This window comes from Metopolophium dirhodum, chromosome 7, assembly GCF_019925205.1.
Source record: "Metopolophium dirhodum isolate CAU chromosome 7, ASM1992520v1, whole genome shotgun sequence".
NCBI classification, from domain to species: domain Eukaryota; kingdom Metazoa; phylum Arthropoda; class Insecta; order Hemiptera; family Aphididae; genus Metopolophium; species Metopolophium dirhodum.
This window is the reverse complement of record NC_083566.1, coordinates 4457320-4471870: the sequence shown is the minus strand read 5'-3', so window position 1 is coordinate 4471870 and position 14551 is coordinate 4457320. Positions and strand designations below refer to the sequence as shown.

The following is a 14551-nucleotide window of genomic DNA, read 5'->3' as shown; positions in this document are numbered from 1 at the left end:
ATAGTATTATATTTTCACTTTTTTTCTTAATACATAACATTAAAAGCATTGGCCATGTATGGTCGGTTTGTGTATACATACAATTATACAACTATCCCACAGAATAAACATTTGAGATTGTTTTAGTACAAGTCATATTAAGTTGTTTTATTTTATCGAAAAATTTTTTATATTATTGGCAAAACAAAGATTTATTTTTAAATTCTCTTTTAATTTGACGTTAACAAAGTTGAAGTTGATTTAATGTTTGAATTTGTAAAAAGCAGTCAACTTGATGTACATATTGCGCTCATTTAGAATTTTTTCAATTTCTTTTATACTATACTAAAAAATATATACAAGTAAATATAATATATACATTTTTTTATTGGTCGTGAAAACCGAGTTTCAGCTTAGACAACTAGGTCATTAGCCATACATAAATGAATTATATGATATATTAAAAAATATTAAAATATCAATATTACTTATTTATCACATTGAATAGGTAGTAGGGAAAGTGGTTTTTCTAATTATGCGTGCAAAGCGTGCAACTAACTCATAATTTAAAAGGTACACGTACGATATAATAATATACTTAATGTAAACACAGTTTTGATGGGTGGTCGATCAATATATAAAACGGTTTTAATGCACATTAAAAGTAAGAGGCCTTTATTATAAAACCTTACTATTTTTAAAAACTATTACATTTTGTAACGTCTTAAAATATTTAAGAAACCTATTAGGAATGGTTTTTAAAAAATGTATTAAAATATTTATGTACTAATAAGTAATAACTGCTAACAAATAATTCTGATTTAGTAAAATTTGGAAGTAATACTGATGTGAGACAATATATATTTAGCGTGGTATATAGGTATAACGAACAATTAGGTATATGTTAAAATTATTTAAAATCAACAAGCTTTATCACTAGTTTTAGTTTTAGAATGATTTAGAAACTATGGAGGGTGGTAAAGATTATTGCTATACTAAAACCAAATAAATGAGACGATGATGTCTACAACTGTATCCTCATCTCGATCCTGTCAGTTCTGTATAAGCTCTTCGAAAGGATGCTTTTGAAACGAATTCAGCCACTATTAGAAAAATTGTAAGCAGTCTGCTTTCAGAAGTGGTAAAACAGTTGAAGTGGGATGGGGAAAGCCCCTTCCCCCCATTAAAGCCACATTGAAAATTTATAGCAAAGCTTTAGCTGACACTCTGACACCTCCCATCCCCAATATATCTGATCACCCTACGCCTAAGCACATTTTATGTGTAATGACACGCGCATAGCTTGGTGATTTTAGATGTTTATAGAAAAAAAATGTAAAAAGGTGGAGAAGTGGATACCGCTAGGCTGAATAGTAGTAGTCGAGTATGTTATCGCAATGGATGTGTTATATTTGAATTCAATGATAAATCACTACATACGAAAAACTATTATGAGCGTAATTAAAAACCACTGAATATCATAATAATATATCATAAAAAATTAAAAATCAAAAGCTCATAAAAAATTAATGATACTGGCCGGTGATCTTTTTTTTGTTAAAGGTGGAAAAACTTGTTGGGAATCTTCTATTAAAATTTCTATTTTTTGTATTAATTTCTAACTGAAAAATAATTTGCAAATTTTTGGGATATGTATGAATATTGTCAATATTTGAACTTTAAATGCATATAGAAAATAATCGTGTCTATGTATCTTTAATATTTTTGAACTGCTATTAAAACAACTTGTGAGCATCCTTGCATTAAAATTCCAAGCTTTTTTACTTAAAGAAAAAGTTTTTATCGACAGTAATTTTAAAAAAATTTACAAATTTTTCAAGGCTCAAAAAAAGGTAAAATATTTCGAAAATTTTACCATTCATGGAATATTACAATATAAATATTTGGTGAAAATTCCAAGTGTCTAAGCACCGGCTGGTGTCACTAGTTCACGGATAGGTGACCACCCGGGATTTTTAGTGACAAATCCTTGCAACACATACACACACATGTTCAAATAGTAGCCTCCCTCACAGTAGCAGGCTAATGACCTCAGTTGTCAAAGCCTTCATTTCAAATAAAAATAATATAATGTTCTATAACAAAATTGAATATTAAATAATTACAAATTATTTCAAATTTGGGTTTTTACAAATGAATAAATTATAAATACTTCAATTAATAATACTATACCTAGGTATATAAACGTATTTTATATTCAAATCACACAATTATATTGAGGTAATTATTGTAGCTGGCTAAAAAGATTAAACAATAACTTACTCAATTCATAATACAGTGATACTTGACACGTTATATAATATTATGTACCTCTAATCTTATTATATTTTGTAACTAAATGTAAGCGTATCATAAAACCACTGCTTCAATAAATTTTACCATAAACACATAACCTAATTAATATTGATGATAAGTAAAGTTACAACTACCATCATTATGTGAAATAATGATTTTATGGATTATGGACTCTAGAACCACTTGTTTTGGAATCTATAATGTACAATGTAGGTAGTAGGTACATACTTCAACTTAAATATATTTTCACTTGTTAAATAATAAATGGTGTATATATTATTTTATTGAGAAGGTATAATATACTTTAAGAAAATAAGTGTTTTTTTTGTGGTTAAGTGATAAATTGTATTTGTTATTACTATATATTTTTTTCCTTAACATATTATATATTTTAACATTTTTGTTTGCATAATTATTATAATTTGGTGGCTTATATTTTATATCCTTGTCTTTTCAACCAATCTAATTAATGAAACCCACATAATTGTTTCTAGAAAGTTATCTTATCTAACAAAAAAAGGTACCTGTATAATCCGTCGATTCTCCCAGATTTATCTTATGATGTTTTAAAGTATTGTTAGGCCTAAACAATTCCTTAAATTTAAAGCTGATGTAGCGCTTTTCTATGATTTTATCCGAGTATATTTCAAAAAAAGCAATTTGAAAATACTAACTTAAGCACACGCAATAAAGACCGAATACCTAGTAGATCAAGTTATTATATTAATATTGATCAAAGAATATAATATATTGTACTATGTTTAATCATTTTAGACATTTTAAACTTAATATTATGTTCTGTTTACCATCATATCGTTTAGATTATAGTAAATTAAGTTAGCTAATAAAATTGTTTAAAATGTACTTTATATTGTTCCTATCCTTCATATATAGGTACAACACCAATGTCCTCTTCACCTTTACATATTTTAACTTAATAATTTTTATTTCCTTATCTAAACTATATACAGTAAAATTATACACTATCCATATATACCTATTATATAGATTATGGATAAAAAATATTGTAGATTGAATTTATGTTTTTTCTCTTTTCAAGGACAATCTGGACAATAATATAAAAAAAATACGTAACTCAGAATGTTGTTAGCATAGTTTTTTAATATGTGATTTAAGGTATATATATATATATATATATATGTCTTGAAAACAATAAAAGAATATTTTATTTCTTCTAAAGACAACTTTTATCACTTTTGTCTGACCTTAAAGTCATTGTATTAAATGTTAAATGTTTTAAAATAAACACATTTTTTTTTATTGTCTTTCATTCAACTTATTTTTTTAATAATATCAACAATTATTTAAATTTGTTTGGTGTTACTGTCTCTATAAATCTATTGAAATTAAAAAAAATATATGTATATAATATAAATTTATATTGAAAATATACAATTGTTTTTTATTATTATTACATAATTATTATTTATTATTAATACATGATAAAAAAAAAAATTAATAAATGATGGACTATATTTACTAGATTATTATATACGAATGCTCATTTTTTCTTCTACATGTAGTCGCATGAATCGCAATAGTTTGATTCCATATTTATTATTATTGAGCACAGCTTTATTCTACACTCAATGCATATATTATCAAATTAACAGCTGAGTCTGGGTTAGCAGTTTGTACATCAGTAATTAGTTTTCGGTATAAAAATATTATATGTTATAAAATGTTGACTGAAATATTTTCATTTTATGTTATATTGATGATGTGATAAACAACTTTTACAATTTTATAGAAAAATAAATGAAAATGAAAAAAAAAATTATAAAATAACCTAACATCAACGTTCGTTACAATTTAATTAATATTACTAACGAAATTAAAAGAAAAAAGGTGGGCAAGTGGGTGTCACTCTGCTGTGCAGTAGGTTACTAGTGGGTCACTATAATGGATGGTGTTAAATTTGAATTCAATGATATAATATCATTGTATACGAAAAACGATTCTGATCGAAAACGGTCAATCAGCCTATGATATATTACTAAGTATATTTGATTATATTATTGTGAATAAAGTAATTTATATACCTATTTGCGTGGATTTCCAATCTTTAGCTATAAAATATGAAAATGTAATATATTTTTAAATTTTAAATTTGATAAATTTTGACAAAGTTAGAACATTAAATGCTTATAAAAAAAATGTGTGACTATGTATGTTTTTAATACTTTTCAACTACTATTGAAACAATATATCAGAGCCTTGTATTAAATTTTCAATAAACATAATATGGTGTATATTTCAAGGATCTACAGTTATTCGTTTTTGAATTACAGTAAAATAAGAAAATCACTAAATGAGGAATTGAGTGAAAATCCGATCATGTAAAAATTTGAACTCCAAACGTTCATAAAAATTTAATTAGATTTTCAGGTGGACATTTTTTTTTGATAAAGGTAGACAAACTTATGAGAAATTTTCAAGCTTTATACCGAAGCCCAAGCCCATAGAGTAAAATTTAATTTACATTTATACAAATAATTTGCAAAACCATTCAGACAATAAGTGCAGATGACCAAATTGAATAAAACCAAATATTTATAATATTTTTAAATATTAACCATGGATGTAAAATAGCATATTAATTATACTCGACATATTTTAATAATAATATGTAATTATTCTTACGATTATTTATTTACAGTATAAAATATAAATTATAATAATGGTGTGCGTGTGTGTGTGTGTGTGTGTGTGTGTGTGTCAAATAACATATGTGCAAAAAACGTAACGTAATATTTTTAGACAATTAATATGAAACATTTGGCGTATGATGTAACCAACGATTAATGTTAAAGTTTGATATGGTTTTTTTTACAAATTCAATCATACTATAAAAACATTCTACCAGACAATGGTTTACATAATGTATTCGAATGCTTAACTAAGTTTCAAAAAATATCCTTTGATCGAGAGTCAACAAATAATTCCACTAGGCAATTAATAGAGATGAAAAACAATGTTATATAAAATATAATAAAAGAACTTGATCATAAATGTTACGTAGGAATAGGTGTCGCATAATATTATGATTACGTTTTTATTAATAGTATGTCAAATATTTTTCACCCGGTTCAGCAAACTATGTAAATATTATGTCAAATTTTATATTTTACTACTATTTAAAGTATCCAAAAGCATCACTATAGTCGATTCTGAGCAGTTTTCACAGTTTTAGTAAATCTAAAAGCAAATCATAGGAAATCGTTTAATTTTTATCTCGGCCCTAGTAGTAGTTCATAATTAGTAATATCACTGCGTTTCCGTTTAAAATAATTTAGTAAAGAGTACCACGTAAAAGGTATTTCCAATAAATCTGGTTTCACAAAAATATAAAAAAAAACAAGTGGGGGCCAGATTGTTTTGGATAGGGGAAGGACGTGGCTAATTTTTTAACATTTTCAAATACTTCACTAGGGATAATATTTACAACCCCACAATTAACAGTCATTGTAGCTAAGCCATCGAAACAACTACGGCATATAACCTGATAACTACAAAATTTATAAAATATTGAAGTTAAAATTGTAAACATATTTTTGATTTGTTTATAAAATATATTATGAGAAAAAACCTAAAAAGTCATAGCTAATACTTTGTGATACCTATAAATGTTTTGTTTTAACTGTTAATTTAATACTTGTATAGTTTATACAAACATTTATTTTAGCACATTGAATAAGCACAGTATTTATCTCCACAACATAATATCTACATTTATTGTTTTTATAATCAGAAAAAAAATTATTTTGTCATAATAAATCGTGAATATTTATATTTCATCGGATAATAATAAAAAAAATAGCATTACTATTGAAATTATTTTCTGTAAAAAAAAAAACAAACCTATAGTATTATAATAAAAAATATCTAAAAAAGACCATTGGGGGGCGATATAGTGATATATCCACACTCGTCGCCCCACTGATAAACCACCCCTGTGCTACACGTGCACGCCACCACGTCTGCCCAGTAGTTCAACCCTTCACGCTGACCATGGTATACCTGCCTACACAAATAATAACAATAAAACCATTGCCAACTAGGGTAGTTTCTTATAATGCACGCGCACCAACAGTGGTCTTGCCGCCGCGCGGGGTTATTGCTCCCGCGGGCTTTTGGCAAAGGCACGCGGGCAAATCGCGCTTGCGTCGTGACGGCGGTGATAACACGCCGTATTTTCGGTTTTTGATTTTTCCCCGTGCTCGCAACCACGACCGTCATTATGCAAATAAGGTATGAGGTGTAATACCGTTTTAAGCATCACTCCAACACTGTAATACGCGTATTGCTACAGCCGTCGTCGTCGTCGTCGTCGTATGTCTCGCGCATAATATAGTATAAGGCGTGCGTTTCGTCCGTGCGAGTTAAATTATTATTATTTTTTACTATCGTGTCGTACGACCCCGACGGCCGAATGCGGCGCAATATTATACATTTACGACCGCGTTGCCACGGGTTACCACTCACCGGGTATACAAAACGATGTGACGCCGGCGTGCGGCTGTTAACGCCGGCGATACAGTCGCCGGCGAGAGCGCGCGCGCGCGCGCACTTTGAAAACCTTGAAAAACTGTACACAGAGCTGATGCGTACCTATATATATATATATGTAAATTCAATACATATATACATATATAGCGTCTCCCACGTGGGATAATACGCCGGCTGTGGTTTTTTTTCTTCCATTTTTTACGTATAAAAAGTACAGCAATGTTTTTTAATAACTGAGGCCTCGACTTACAGAACCACCGGAGCAGAGGGGGAGGGTTCTAGATGCAACCCCCGAAGCTTGATTGCATATCATAACATTCGCAGTATTCTATATATTATTATTATGATCGCTGAGTCGATATTACAGTCTGCGCTTACAACACGCTCGAAACACGCATAACTTATAAAATACCGATTTTTACGACGGAGACGTCTACTACGTGTGTCCGTTACCTGACCACGTTTACCTAACCACAAAACTAATATTTAAGGGTGTATGATTTCAACTAACCTGTTGTCATCGTGATCATGGATACAGCGGACCGCGCACGATTAGAACTTTGGTCGTTGCTGGTGATGATGCTGATGCTGTTCCGTTCTTCGCTTCTGCAGCTCGCGACCGATCACGATCGCTACGTTCTCCCCCGGACCGACCGCACGCGTCTATCACCCTCGCTGATGTGCCGCGGAAGCTATCGCTATGATTTATTTATCTGTTTATCGTTTGGACGTCGCACGCCGATTAGAATAAAACTATGCACTCGCGACAAACTGTCAAACCGACTTAAAAGGTTTTACTAAGTACGTTTTAAGTACGAAATATTATAATTATGCCTATCGAACTTTCAGCAGACAAATATCCTATTTTATATTACTGCTGGTGAGCTGGGTGAAAGAACGAACGAGGGCGTTAAACAATATTATGCACGTCGAGTATTATTATGTGTGTGTTTTTATTGTTGTGAATATTTGTATTATTATTGTTATTGTTATTGTTATTATCATTCGCACCGGACGACGGTGGCGGCGGCGGTGGATTGGAAGAGCATGCGCGCGCGTGTGTCAGGAGGTCTGGACGACCGGAGCACTGCTACTGCGATCGGTGGCGGCGCGCTCGCTCGGTACGGTGTCGGTTTGCCGGCGAAGCCGAGCCGCCGCCACCGCCGCCGTGCGACCCACAGACGACCTTCGTGCTTGGCCGGCTTCGATCCAGATGGTGTTGGTGCGCCGCTCGGCGACGGCCGCGGCGTTGCCACGTGACGAGATACAAAATATCCTCGGCCGCCGACGCCGCCCAAGTTGCCTCCACCGCCGCCGCTTTTTTCACATCCTGTCCGCCGCTAGTATTTATACGGTGACCGGCGTTCCGTCGCCTCCTCATTCTCCTCCACACCACCACCCGCCCCGCACCATCACCTACTCCGTTGTCACGCGCGTTTGTCATAATAATAATATAGTATATATATAAAATTATTGTAATTTTCTACTCCGTCGTCTCGCGACTTTAGTGTTTTTTCTCTTCTTTCTCTCTGTCTATTCAATTCTCTCTCTCTCTGTCTCTCTCTCTCTCTCTCTCTCCTTCTCTCTCTCTCACTCACTCCCCGTCTATCTCCTCTCAGCGTCTCTCAGTCCCTCACTACATATCGTCTCGTTTCCGCAACGCGACGTCATGTCTCAAAGATCCTGAGATTACAAGTTTTCTGATTTCCCGATGATGCTTTCCTTCTGCCCACTATACTCTTCTTCTTAGAGTTTCCACCGCTCCGAAGAACAGACGATCGTTATTATAATAATATTATCGTGCACCGCAATGCCGGTGCACGACGCGTATATAATAACCACCTATATACATAATGTAATAATCGGCCGGTGTACATAAAATAATTGTGCATACGTGTCGTGGTCGACAGTGATACTTTCTATATCCACCGAATCACAATTATATTTCGTCCACTATCGTATAATAATAATTATGTATAATATGTTGACATGTAGCAGGTATGTACCTATGTCCGTCCACTCGAGTACCGCACGATTTGCCTAATACCTATTGTTATATAAAATATCGTTATTTTACACAAGCCGATACGTACGATGACTGCCGAAGTAGCTATATTGTTGCCGAACCTCTGCAGGAGAACCCGACGAGAGTTGCAGTGCTCGTTCCGCTCCCCGAGCGTATTAAGTAGATACCTACGTCCTACCATAGTTTACATATTGAGTACGTCACAGAACTTTAACGCATTTCACAGATCTTTCAGCGATCTATGTATATGCGTATATCACTATATATATACATCTACATAGGTATGTGTGTGTAATTATTACCGTGGTCCATAATGACCGCATAATACAAGCTCAAACTTGGTTCGCCGACAGCTTTAATACCTACACCCATATCGGTGTAACTTGAAGGGCCGGAAGGGCATAGCCGTATTTATCTCCCCTATTCGTTTTACTTTTTAGCCCCTCCTGTTTAATATCCAAATCCTTGAAAAAAATCAAAATCGGTTCAGTGGATGTCGCTCAGCTGTTAATTAGTATAGGTTACAATTTGGTCATAGTAATGAATGATGGTGTTAAATTTTAGTTCGATGATATAAGATCATTGTATACGAAAACCGATTCTAAGCGAAGACGGTCTGTCAGCCTATAGGATTACTAATGGCCCGTGCACAATAGTTAAACTAAGGTTAAACCGTGGAATTCGGCCGGTAAAATCAGTAAGTTAAGCGCAACCGAGTATAAACTATGATTGTAAAACGGGCCCCAAGTTGGTATACTTTATGACATTATTGTGATTACAGTAATTAATTTTAGTATTAGGCATTATAGACTATAGTATCTACTAAAGTATGTTAGTAAATTGAATTTGATCCTCCAGTAGACATTTTTTTTTTTTTTTTTGATAAAGGTAGACAATCTTATGAGAAATCTTGTATTAAATTTTCAAATCTTAGATTTAAAAATAAGAAATTTTATGAATTTCTAACTGAAACAAATTTACACATTTGTGTTAATTTTACATATTTTGTCAAAATTCGAACTATAAATGCTTATAAAAAAAATTGTGACTAGGTGTGTATTTTTAATATTTTTCTACTGTCAATTTAACAATATATTAGGAGCTATGTATTAAATTTTCAAGCTTTTTGACCAACAGATAATATTTTATTGACAATTATAGAACAAAGAACTAAAAAAATTTTAAACTGAAAATGTCCGTAAACAGTTTAAAACAAAAATATTTTGAAAACGCTTTATACTTTTTTTTGTTGTTCTAGGTAGCAAAACTTATGTGAAATCTTCTATTAATATTTTTAATCTTAGCTATGAAAAAAATCTTTTATGAATTTCTAACAGAAAAATAATTTACAACATTTAAAAAATGTCTCTGGTTATAAATAATTCAAAAAGAGTCGAAATTGTTTGAACATTTTACCATGTATGGAAAATGGTAAATTTTAACATTTGATGAAAATTTCAAGTATCTAGGATTATTCACTTTTGTATTACAACAAAACATCAAAAATGTATAGATGAAAATCCAATATCGTAAAAAGTCTTAAATTTAAACGCTCATTAAAAACTAAGGTTACTTTCTGGGAAACTTTTTTTTTGTAACATTTGTGGGGAGTCTTCTATCAAAATGTATAATGTTAACTATGATAGGAAAACATTTTATGAATTTCTAACTAAAAAATAGTTTGAACATTTTTGAAATTATGATGAATTTAGTCAAAATTTTAACTTTGAATGCATATAAAAAATAATCGTGCACATGTATCTTTAATATTTTTGAACTAATATTAATGAAATTAATAAGGAACCTTATATTAAATCTGCAAAAAATTTTACCAAGTGAAAAAGTTTTTATCAAGAATAATTTTAAAAAAATTTACAAATTTCTAAAAATGCCTCTAGAGTATAATAGATAATTATCTCAGAAAGAGTCAAAATATTTTGAACGTAATACCATTCTTTTGAAATGCTAATATAAATATCTGGTAAAAATTGCAAAAGTCTACGGTTATTAGTTTTTTAGTTCCAACAAAAAAATAAAATCGATTTTTTTTAAAAATTGGTTTTGCATAAAAATTACTACTTTTTTATTTTTCTTGACGCTTTCTAAAACTACTTAGAATTTTCAATTATCCTCCTAAAAGTACCAATTAGATACACTTTTCTATTAAGAATGATGCTGATCTCGGAAATCTGAGCATTTTTATTATCCGAATTGTTGCTGACAGACAGAAAAAAGACGCACATCATTGTAAAATCAATACATTCCTTTGCTCCGCTAAGAATCTAAAATGTGCCCAGGCGAAATACTGACCTCAGATTAGGATTTAACACTGGTGCGGGCTTATATCAAACTCAGCATTTTTGTTCTCGTCTACCCATAGAACATTATAACGTTGTGGTGATGGCTCACCGTCATGATTAATATTATGAACTCTATTATATTGTACCTATTACATATACGCCGTCTGGCCGGCTGTAGCAACATAAATACGTCTGCGCCTGTTTATGGTATAATACGCGATCAGTGGTGCTTGAAACTTTTCATTGACGGTTTCTGCTGCTGCATTTTATCAGATATTCCGATAAATTTGAACTGAAATATTATGAAACAGGATTATTTTTGTCAATTTGTAATACGAAAATATAAATTATGCCAGTCGTTTGGCCATAACACAATTTTTTTGGGAGATTTATTACTGACATTTTTATCTATAGCTGCTTTTTATAACCGAGAAATACCTCAGGAGTATTTACCGTCGAATAATAGTAATTGACAATTACTCCATTCATACTTCCTTCATTCATTATGGACAAACCTCCCTTATAGTGTTTATACAGCACACCGACTACGAATTAAATGATTATAATATTTGTCAAATTAAAGCATCCGAATATATAAAATATTATTTTGGAAGTTTGCGATATTCTTCTTAAATTCGGTATCGAATAAACTTCATCAGAAAACAATCATAGTGTAATGTCACAAATATTATATGGTTAAACTAACTCAATATTTAACATGTTAAACCTTGCATATATAAACATAAACATACTAATTTTAATAATAATTGTGCCCAATCCTAATGTATAGCAATAAAAACTAATCCAACAAAAATGCCATTGAAACCTGTTGGACTGCAGTCGTATTGCAAAAAAAAATGTCAATGCCCTCTAATAGATATTATATATTATTGCGTATTTGCGTATGAATCTAACGAGATATGAATTTTTCGCAATGCATTTTATATAGAATAAGATGAGTTATACCGATACACCAATCACAGTATAATTGTAAGACTTACCTCTATACCCTGTAATCGGTGAGACAGGTTAAATTTATGTACTAATGTATTCACATACCAAGACGTGTAACGGAGCGTTTTTTGAAAAGTCGCCAAAATGCAGATTATATGCAGCATATTGTGGTACTGTACTATAATATTATGCCAAGGTTATGTAATATTTCTAAAAAACGACTTTTACGCACGACGAGGTTCAAGTATCGACTTTGAGGAAAATCTTATCCAATTTGACAACAACAACTTGGGCAATTTGTCAACTTGGATAATTAATTTAATTTTTAATAAGACAAATATTATTTTTACTTTACATTATGTAGTACAACTAAAACGATTTTGATCGGAAAGCTTGATTAAATTATACTATTATACATATAGACACATAGTTAACTGCATAGTACCTAGTGTTTTTTTTTTTTAATTTGTAATGCCTATTACTTATTGAAGTGAATCCTTTAAAAGTGATAGTGAACCGTTTAACGCAGAGCTTAACGTATACGTGTATAGCTATACTGTTGTCTATATAGTATTTAATTTGTATTTTTTTTTATAATAATATGTTTCTTGGTTACCTAGGTATTATTTTTCTAAATTATTATCGGTCTACTATAATTGAATCAATATGTTATGATTGTATTAATATTTATTTTAAAATACGTGGGTGTGTCAGTGCACACGACTGAAGTGAATACTTAAATCGATATTTTATAGGGTGTTACCACTGGGTATCCTCCATTCCTCCCTAATCACATGATTCATGTTAACCATTTTGTTATTCACTTATAAAACCTACTTATTGTACAAAAATTAATGTAAAGACTGTAGATTTATTTCAATAAAAAAAAAAATCGATATTTAACTTTGGTTGGATTTATAAAAAAATCTTACATTTGTTTTTAAGCATCGTTTAGTGGAGCGAGGAATGCGTAAACAAAAGTAGAGAGGCGCACAGTGCTTCCCATAACCCGTGTCTGCCGTCTAGTGGACGCGAGGTCTGTTACCCCTGTTCCACCAAAGTATATATTATTATGTATTTATATATGTAAATCGAATAATATCCCATCGATTGTTATTTCATTTGTAACAATTTGTGATCCTAATTCAAACATTTGTACACCTCCCCAGAGTGGGAAAGTCAGTTTCCTGTGGCGTTGACGGTGTAATAATAACAATCGTGGTACCAGTCGGTAGTTTGTAGGACCATTACAAGCCGATGGAGATACTGGTGTAAGTTTGGTGAGGTATAAAACTGTTTAAATTAGGATTACAAATCGTTACAAATTAAATAACATTTGTGGGTAACAGTCTGCAGTCGGTAGAACCAATACAAGCCGATGGCGGTACTGGTGTAACGGTTACAGCGATACCACCAGAGAGAAATTGATTTTCCCAAGTTTGGGGAGGTGTACCGTACATCAATTTATTATATATTAATATATGTCAAGTTTGTGTGTGTATGTGTGTGTATGAGAGAGAGAGAGTTCACACCGAAAGGCGAAAGGTGCATATTATATTATATACGACAACATCCTTTACTTCGGAATATTATATAAAACGATTAACGCTTTTCAAAGACCCTATTTATAAACAAAACCTCAACTGTTTTACTTTCTTGATTTTTAATCAAGTAAGTATGGTAATTGAAATGAAAAAAGTTTGAATTTTGAAAACTTCAAGGATTTGTGTTAAACAGGAAAATAATAAAAATGTAACTCAGTAATGATGAGTAAGAGGGTAATTTAGCTAGCTTTAATATAAAATATTAATGAGAGAGATTTGATATCACACCCAAGTGGTATAACTACTTGAATCCATAAAAACGTCGGCGTAAACAGTCCTAAAATTTCTATTTTTTAACTTTTCTCCTAAACTATGATAGTTAGAAAGTTGGTTGATAACTTATTAAAAAGGAATTATCAAGTAGATACTAAATTTGGGATTAAAATTTTTTTTTTAATTATTTAATTTTTCACAGATAAAAAAGAGTTATTTTTTGCTAGATTTTCATTCAACGAGGTAGATTTCCGAAACTGGAGAACGGATTTTGTTGTTTGGAGTCTTTTTAGGTTCACATTGGCTAGGAAAAGTGCAGTGAAGATTTTCAGAACTTTATCTCCAATCGTTAATTCACTACAAAGCTGTAAAGCTGAAAAACGCCCAATAAAATTTGTTTTAATTTTTTTTAATGTTCTGTAGTGAATTAACTATTAAAGATAAAGTTCTGAAAATCTTCACTGCACTTCTCCTAACCAATGTGAATCTAACAAGACCCCATACAACGAAATCCGCTCTCCAGTTTCGGAGATCTATCTCACTAAATAAAAATGAAAATGATATATTTTGTGTGGCTGTTCACATCGACATTTTTCTAGATTCAAATTTTTATACCACTTGGGTGTGAT

General features: G+C 31.3%; 1 protein-coding gene across 1 annotated transcript in view; it reads right to left on the bottom strand.

Annotated features, from left to right (window-relative positions):
• LOC132948531 (solute carrier organic anion transporter family member 74D-like) overlaps positions 1-8004 on the bottom strand; it is a 49578-nt gene extending 41574 nt beyond the window's left edge. The window contains exon 1 of the mRNA XM_061019038.1: positions 7337-8004. The gene's annotated coding sequence lies outside the window, so the exon portion shown is untranslated. The remainder of the gene's footprint in view (positions 1-7336) is intronic.
• Positions 8005-14551: the final 6547 nt, after the last annotated feature.